Consider the following 9,598-nt stretch of genomic DNA (forward strand, 5'->3'; position numbering starts at 1 on the left):
AAACAGCCAACATATCATTTAAGACTGAACACAACAGTCCATCCTGGGAAGAATTTCATTCTGGGTTTAGCAGATGTGGACTTGTTTAAAAGAATACCCTGGGAACAAAAGGAAAATGCTGCTCATTAACAAGCAATGGTCTCATAATGGAGAATATAAGACTAGAACAGAACTTTTCTTTTGCTTATTTTGTTCTCACAAGTAAGAATGAAAACTGTCAAAAGATGTCCCCCTTTTCAGTGAGCTCTTGAGAACTACTTTTAGCAACAAGATCATCCTCCAGGATCTCTGGCATTCCCAAACCACCCGCCCCATTGGTCCCAGATGATGCCTGTATTGTCACACATCTGCTTTCATAAAGTAGCTAGTGGTGTTTTCAGCTGCCTGCCTCCCTCCTGCTGACCAGTACAAGGCACATAAAAGGGAAGGAGTAAAGACGACCATTCCTCCATGTGTATTCAAAGATTTAGGAGAACGGACAAGAGGTGCTTCAGGATAATTCTACTAGTTAGGGTTTCCAAAAGATCAAGAAGCCCTTTCCCTTCCATGAATCTTCAAATATTCATTCCATTCCTAGTAAACACTATATTATTATGCACTTCTAGCTAACCCATTCCTTGTATAATGCATCTATTGAAAAACACATTTACAGCATAGTCCTGGGCACAATCAGACCATCTTGTCAGTGGATCTATATTTGAGGAATGAGAGCTCTTTGAATTTAATGAGTTTCAAGCCAGATGCATAGGATTTCATTTGTAAACATGATGCAACCTATCTATAAGGTTGCATCCTTAGGTTTAAATTTTTTTTCCTCTTTCTACCTGTCCCTGGTTTTCCTTCATATACAAACTTCCTTTCAGCACAGAAGCTGAGTAACACATTCAGCAAAGATGATGAAATCTGTGCTAAGTATGGTGTGGCCCCATTCATATTAACCCCACAGCCCCTGCCATTCTTTTCTATGCGAGGATTACCCTGGAAACCCATCATCAGCTACAACAACGTAGTGGTTAGAGGCACCATATAAGTGAAGAGGAAGGAAATGCAGTCTGTACCCATATTTCCACCTCTAGGTCAAAGAGTATCACACATAAACGCATGTTTTGGCCAGTCCCAATAATCTGAGGCCCCAGGGCTTGTCTGAACACTTCCCTTTCCAAACTCTCTCTTAAACCCTGAACTGAGGAAGAAGGGATTCTGCTAACAAGTAAAATAAATCTCCTTTGCTTTCTTGCTTCATTTTCCACAGAAAGGTGGCCTGTGTTAAAATATGAAATATTAAAATACCAATAAACACAACACACAATAGCTTGGAAGGAAAGGCCAAATAGAACCGGAATTGGTAACAAATAGTGAGCTAGAAAAAAGATACGGAAAGCTGATTTTTTATCTAACTACAGCATCCAGGATAATTTATGTGTCAAACTGGAAAAATAATGATGATATTGATTACAGCAAATGGTTAATGAAAATTTTAGAGATTGCTGAAATGGACAAACTTACCTGTTTGGTGCAAGACTATCCATGGGAATCCTGTAATAAAAAATTTAGAAACCATTTACTGGCTTTTTGGAAAACAAAAAAGGTATCTATTTTATTTTTGGATAAAATAAACAGTATTAGTAAAAATACTACGAATACTTCCTTTTTTCATTTTTCCCCTCTCTTGTCCAAAGGCAACATTTGCTTAAGAAAGGAAAAGAGAATGATTGGGGGGGGGGGGGGGGGAACAAAACAGGAAATGATGTTCTTTAATTTCTACTTATTTTATTATAAAGATGCAGATGGACCTAGAAACTATGGAAATAGAATAAACTATTATTTTAAAAAGCTGTCAGTTAGTATATTTCTCAAAGGAAGGATATAGGTGGTTTCCAGGAAGATCACAATTTACATTTTAATGTCAATTATGTAGGCGATGGGGGTTTGTTGTTGTTGTGTGGCTAGAAGCAGGTGAACCATTGGCTGAACCTGGCCCCAAGCTATGTCTCCAGGGAAGGAGAAGGCCTGACTGGTGGAGAGCCCATGTATGTAGTAGGCAAATGCACAAACTGTGAGGCCGCAAAGAATCTCAGCCTGGGCCAAGCTTGGAACAGGCCTAAACCCTTCCAAGCAGCAGGAAGCTGGGTGCAAATAGTTTATACCACATAAACACTTAAGGGGTGCAAAAGTGCACTGAAAAGTGGTAAAGAAAAGTACATAGTAATAATAATAATAATAAGTTTTATTTATAGACTGCTATTCCGCAATGATCATAGCGGTGTACAGTAAACATTGCAATACAAAATTAGCCCCTACCCACCCCCTCACTCCCTCCAGGCTGGATGATAACAGTTGGCAGTGGAGGGATTGTTAGTATTCTTAGTATTGCTAAGAATTCCCCATAGTAAAGACTTGTTCTGAACCTAATATACATGTGTACAGAATTTGTCAGAGAATAAGTCAACTCCTGCAAGCAAATAGAGTAAATACTGTGCAGGAGACAAAGAAAGGGGGAAAAGCTAAACAAAACTCAGGCATCCGGAAGAATGGAATCCTAATATAGTGTGTGTGTGTGTGTGTGTGTGTGTGTGTGAAGTCTAGACAGCTCTCATTTTATCAGAGGCATAATTGTCCAAGCATAGAAAGGGAAGCAATAGGTATCCAGCCCCTGCTAATGGCATATAACTAGAAAATGTCCCACGTCTAAAAATGAAAAGGAATCGTGATAAACAGAAGACAACACTAGCAAGTGGGGAGCAGATGGGCTAGATCAAATGCAGGGGAGTCAGCCTCTCACAAAAAGGAATCCTCAGCCAAATCCCTCTCCTAACAGTGGACGACAAGGCAATGGCACCCAAGCCAGCCAAGGATGCCATAAAGTCGTGTGGCAGGTCAAAGAGCCACCCAGTGGGAGAGAGAAGCAGTCAACAGCATGAAATACTGGACCAACCCATAGAAAAATAGCAAAAACAAGGCAGTAACAGGAGCCAGCAGAAGACAAAATGGGAGGAGGAGGAGCCCACTGGCCCACCCTGGGGCTTGCCCCTTAACTTCTCCCCTGAGGCTGAGAGGATCTGACCCATCCAAAGAACCCGATAGGTAATATGCCAGAGCTGGGAACAGAACCCCAGTCTCCAGGGACATAGCCCAACACTCCTACCACTTGGCCACTCTGGGGGAAGGAGAAGGGGTTGGCAGGAGTGGTCCCAACCGGAGCTAAGGATGCCGTGGGCCATTGCAGCACAGCCAATCAGGAGGTGCCTCTGCTCCCCGAGGGATGTTGGGAGATGTAATCCCAGCACCAGGGGAGTGGAAGTACTACACCTTCCCTCCCAAGCCCCACCAGGCAGCAGAGGCTCCAAACTTGGCTCCCTCTCCTGTGGCAACAGAGCCAGCCCAATAAATCAGGCGGCTCCATTTGTCTTCACATAAGGTTCTTAAACACCTCCCAAAAATAAACTTTCTTCTAGCTCTGTCATTTTGAGTTCAGACTCCATGAGTATAGGAAATACAAGATTCACTCATCAATTGTAATCTTTTTCCTCTGCTCACATTATGCAGAATTAAGTAACAGGATGCCTGTGGAAGTCAAACAATTGAGACTTGCCATTTTGATATGTTTTCCCCACCCAACCTGCAAAAATGACAATGCATTCCTTCTTTTACCTCAGCGTCATTGTCTCCAACTGCTCTTTCACATAATCCTGATAGCCCTGTAATCCATACATGTATCCTAGAAAGAAAGATGAATTTTGTCATTGACATTCCAAATAATTCAGAAAATATGTTTACACTTGTCCCTCCATATTCGCTAGGGTTAAGAGCACAAGACCTTGTGAAGATGGAAAACCCGCAAATAACAAAAAGAACATGTTTTTTACTTGAGAGGACACCTCTCTAGGAATCTCTAGGTCCTCCAGTGCAACTCTGTGGTCAACGTCCGACAGACACTGACCAAAGAACTGCGCTGGAGGAGCTACAAATGCCAAATACCATATTCTCTATAGGAATCTCTAGGTCTTTCAGTGCAACTTTTAGTTAAAGTTGGCATAGAGCTGCACTACAGAGAACATTTTAATCAAAGCCATGAATAAACAAATCCGCAAATATCAAAGCCACAAATTTGGAGGGATGAGTTTCCCTCCAAATTTTCCATGAGGACTATTAAGGAGAACCTTGTGTTGTTTGTATTTGACTCTGGACTGCAAATATGTCTTGCCATTGGACTCATACAGTTGCTATGTAACTGTGCAACATCTACTTCTTTCATGTAGTGTGCCAGCCGCATCTGTTCCTTGAGACATCAGATCTGGCCACAGGGACACATGCCTTAATTACATTACATTTGGACAACTGTAACACACTGGGCCTGATTTTGTAACATTTTTTGGAAACTTCAGCAGGTTCAAAGTGCAGTAGCCAAAATGCTGACTGGAGCCACTTATAAGGAGTATCTAACTGCCTTCCTGGCTACAGGTGCATTTCTGGGCATTCAAAGTGCTGGTCATGACATATACAGCTTAGATCCAGACTATCTAAGACTGCCTCTCCCCATATGAACCTGCAAGAGTCTTCAGAGCTATAGAGGAAGCCTTTCTCTTGGTCCTGCCAACATCACAGGCCCATTTGATGAGGACACAAGAGAGCCTTCTCAAGGGCTGCTCCCAGCGTCTGGAACTGCCTTCCACAGGAGGCCAGGCTGGTCCCCTCCCTGCTTCCCTTTCACAGCCAGGCAAAGACATCTCTAGTCAAGTGGGCTTTTAAGATATAAGCATGTCAGGGAGGCTTTTGTATGGGATGTGTGCACTATTAGCTTTTTTAAAATGATAGATTATTTTAATTGTTTTAAAGTCTTTATTGTAATTTTTAAAAACAGTTTTATGTGTGAGCCACTTGGTTCCCTTTCTGGGAGAAAAGTGACGCAGAAATAAAATAAAGAAACAAGTAAGCCAGTATCATCCTTTCACTAGTTACTCGCCACCTGTTTCAATAGATGAGAATCAACATTCACTGAGGACCATTCAGTGTCATTTACTGCGAGCTTCTCCCAGACAAACTGGTATAAAAGAGAGAAAATGAAAAGAAACCAATCCCAATTCACCTTGGTTTTTAATGTCCAAAACAGATTGCATAAAATAATCCTGTTGAGACTGCTTTAATTGTCCTGGCTCTCAAACTAGATGATCTCTGCAGTGTGTTTTGAGCGTAAGAGAGCTATATACAATACAACAAGCACCTTTTACAGTAGTTCTGGAGAGATTCTTCTTTTTAGCAACTAACTTTAATCTGTATCCATATTTTTATATGCTCCCCCACACACAAATAATATATATCTTATGGAGATTATTTAAGTAAAACAACACTATGTTTAGACTGGATCTTTAAGGAACTCATGAAAAGAGATGGACAGGATAAATATGAGTGCCAGAAGACCCCAACTCATTTTTAAAGGCTTTCGGCATGCGTCTGAGAAAAAAGAAACAAAATCAAGTGAGAATTACTAAAACATATAGGTTGAGTTAGTCATTGTTCATGGAAATTACTCCTTAAAGAGGCCAATATTCACAGAGTCAGCCATGTGAGAAATTGGCTGTTTTTGGTGTCTGTATCTTTGACTGTTTAGGATTTCAAAGGCCTTTTGTACTGGGTCTGAAAACAAAATGATAACCAGCCAACAACATTTTTTCGATAACATGTTCTCGGTTAGCAACACCTAAGACTACAGCTGCATCTTTGCTGCAGAAATAATGCAGTTTTCACCACTTTAACTGCTATGGATACACTTTAACTGCTGGGGATACAAAATCATGGGATTTGTAGTTTGTTGTAGCACCAGAGCTCTCTGTCAGTCAAGGCTAAATATCTCACAAAACTACAAATCCCATAGCCATGGCAATTAAAGCAGTGTCAAACAGCATTATTTCTGTAGTGCAGATGCAGCCCAGGTTTCGCATTCATCCCTCTAAAACCAGGTGGTAGCTTTGGAAGGAGACAAGCAGGGGGCAAGATGTGGCACCTGGAAGCTTCATATTAGGCCTGTATTCCTTCTGTTTCAAAATCCCTGCCTTTCTGCCATCTATTGCCAGGTAACCCTGTTAAGACTCCCAAAGTTAGAAGCAGACGTCTAGAAGTAAATTTAAAGTAAAGAGGCTCATCATGACAGTTCACAATTGCTACAAACTCAAAGAAGGTGCAAACATGCAAGCAGCTATGTTGAGCCACACCATCAACATTTTTAGCCGTTGTCACCTGCATCAAGAACTGACCTTATATAAAGCCATTTAACCTCGATTGCCGATTCAAGGCCAAGCCGCCACACAATACTTTGTATTAGAGGAGGGACAGCTCACAGCGATCTATTTGTGCTGGGAAAACCCAGTTCTCCCAACCTGTGCCCAAGCTGCTTTGAAGATGGCAGATAAACCCAGAGGGAGCAGACAGGTCTGGAGTGGCCTGTGTTAGAGATGGTGTTACCATCCCCACAAACCAAATAACCCTTTAACTCAGGTGGAGCCCAAGCTCTATTATCCCACTATGCAGGAAGCCCAACTAGACAACACAATGTTCCCAGTGGCAGTCAGGGGCATCACTAGGGAGTGTGTGCGGGGGGTGCAGGATGCGCCAACATCATAAAGCCGGGGGTTTGAAAGCACTGATCCCCAAATATCTGCCTTTTGGTATAAATGGGTTGTAGCATTCACCTGTGTCCCTTTAAAAGACTGAAGAATTTTTTAAAATCTTTTTTATTCTTTTGAATTTAAAAAACAACATCTTATCAAATTGCACTTTAACCACATGACACTATGTGCATGTAAATACATTTAGGCTGTAATTTAAAGGTATAATTTTAATTCTGCTACTTGTTTATGTCACAGCTGTTACCATTACGTTCAGTAATATATGGGAATTATGACTTATGAGAAATCTTAGTACCCAAAAACATTACTGAGGCTTCTGTATGGTGTGGCATGGGAAGAAGTCAATAGAGAGGTGGCACTATGTGTTACCGGATTGGGTGATGCCAACTCTAGTGATGCCACTGGTTGTAGTGTGAAACATCTGCTGCTGAAAAGACTATGCCTCTGACTCTGCCTGGGGCAGGATTTTCTCCATTCCTAGAAAGAACTCCATGTCTCTCCTCAAGAAACCTTGCACCCCCTCTCAAAGTTCTTCTCACTCCTTTCAGTCTTCTTTTCATGGAAAAGGGCATTTGAGGTCTAGCATACCTATCACCAGGAGTGGTGGAGCCTGTGGTGGTCTCATGACCATGGCTGGTTCTGCCAAAGGATGGTCCAACATGCGTGGGAGAGGTAAGTCTAATGGCTCTCCTCTTTCTGCAGCAGCAGGCTGACGCCACCTTCTAACTTTAAAGATCCTGAGAAAAGAAGATCCTGGTTTGTATGGCCAAGGATATCTCAAAATCATCTACTGCTTATTCTTTCACACCCTTCAGCTGTCCTGATTTGGCAGGGAGAATCCCCAAAATCATCTTTCCATCCTACTTATTCAGCTGCTTTTAATATATCCCAGTTTCTCTCTCTAGCTCCCACTTTCCCTCTTAGTCCCCCGATTACCGCAATTGCTGACAACTGAGTTCAAAGTGCAAAAGCAGTTTGCAGTCAGCTAACTCTCGGGAGTAAGGAGGAGAGAGGGGGTGAATGTTTGTCCTTCTCAGTAGGCTCAGGCACAAGCAAACTGCTGCAGCTTCTCCTAACTTGTGGCTTCTTCCCCAGGAATCATTTTTGCCATCTTGACCATGCTCTGATGTTGCTTTGCCAGTGTGCAGATTCTCAGCCATGCCTGATTGAAGCAAACTGGAGAACTCCAGGGCCATTGTGGGGTGTATTGTAAAGGTGGGAAGCACCCATTAACTCACAAGAAGAAGGATTAAAGGACTGAAGGTGGCTTCCAGACAAAATCCTGTCATGAACATGACCTTAAGGGAGGAGAACCTCAAAGCAACTGCCACAAGTAAAATGCCATGCGCTCCACTCCACAATAGTATGGACTCTTTTTAGCAACTAACTTTAATCTGTATCCATATGTTTATATGTTTCCCCACACACAAATATTATATATCTTAAGGAGAATATTTAAGTAAAAAAACACTATGTTTAGACTGGATCTTTTAGGAACTCATGGACAGAGATGCACAGAATGAATGAGAGTGTCAGAAGAACCAGTTTCATCTGGAAAGGCTTTTGGTGTGCCTCTGAGAAAAGAGAAACAAAATCAAGTGAGAATTACTAAAACATAGGTTTAGTTAGTGATTAGCATTTGAAAGGTGCTTTCATTCTAAAGCACAGCCATTCAGAAGGAGACATGTTTAGAGGCCAGAAAGAGTGACTGGTTACAGTCACACGGAAGCAAGAAACAAAACAAGGTCAAAAAACAAAGAGGGAGCGGAGTTCTGTTTCCAAAATCTAGCAAAGACAATTCTTGCACATGTAAATAAGTAAAATAGTAATCTTCGGTGTTTCTCAGGTGCAGTGTCTTCAAACATCCCTAAGAGGCACACTTCCGGGGAGAAAGGAATTGGAATTTTTAACTCTTTCGTAATTATTTCATATATACAAATCCAATACTTTTTTGCAATCTCACAGGTCCACCACATGCGGTAGTAAGTTCCTGTGGTTTTTTGGCATTTCCAACATATAGGGCTAACTTTCTTATAGATCAGAGAAATTTTATGAGGGGAAAGATGCCATCTGTAAACCATTTTGAATACATTTTCTTTCTGGTCCTGATTAGCAGTATATTTCAACCCCCTGTTCCAGATATATTCCCAGTTTTTATACAAAATATTATGACCCACATTTTGAGCCCATTTGATCATGCTATGTTTGATAGGCCCTTCTTCAGTATTCCATGAAAGGATCAGCTCATAAAATTTCGCAATTGCCTTCCTATTCACTTTACCCAATAGTTCTTCCCAGGTCGTTTTTTCCTTTGCAATTCCCACCTCTGCCATATCAAGCTTCCACCTCTCTTTTAGTTGTCTAAATAAGTACCAATGGCAGTTACTCCCTGATTGGTTCAGTTCTTCTTGAGTATTAAACACCAAAACCCCTTGCTGAACTTTAATTAAATCAGAATATCTAAGCCATTTTTTGGGGGGGAATGGCTTCTCTACTAAAGAAGGCTTCATGCGGAAAGCAGCATTGTAAAATTTGGTTACTGAGTCTGCTTTTCCATCTTTCCCAAACTTTTAATAGAGCTTTTATCAACACATGATGTTTACATGCTCTATGCACCTTATCTTTAGAGTAAAATAAGTAAGCATGGAACCCAAATCTGAAATTCTCTCCCTCTAAGTTAAGTAGGGATACATCTTCTAGAGTTATCCACTCAGTAAGCCACCATAAGTTAAGCCTGATCAGAATAAGGTTTCTGTTCCTGACAGCGCAAGGCCATTAAACATCACTGTTATTCATTTTAATCAGAGGTTGAAGCCACTTTCCAAATGAGATATTTTCATCCCTGAAGCTGAGATTATATTATTAATATATGTGATATTTTTAATATTAAAGATATCTAATTATGTGTTAAATAATATATTTATTAATGTAGATCGAAGCTAAGGAAAAGGAGGGGGGACTTCAGAACTTTTTCT

Source organism: Sceloporus occidentalis, unplaced genomic scaffold, assembly GCF_023333645.1.
Source record: "Sceloporus occidentalis isolate IW3139 unplaced genomic scaffold, rSceOcc1.0.p SCAF_4, whole genome shotgun sequence".
In the NCBI taxonomy this organism is placed as follows: domain Eukaryota; kingdom Metazoa; phylum Chordata; class Lepidosauria; order Squamata; family Phrynosomatidae; genus Sceloporus; species Sceloporus occidentalis.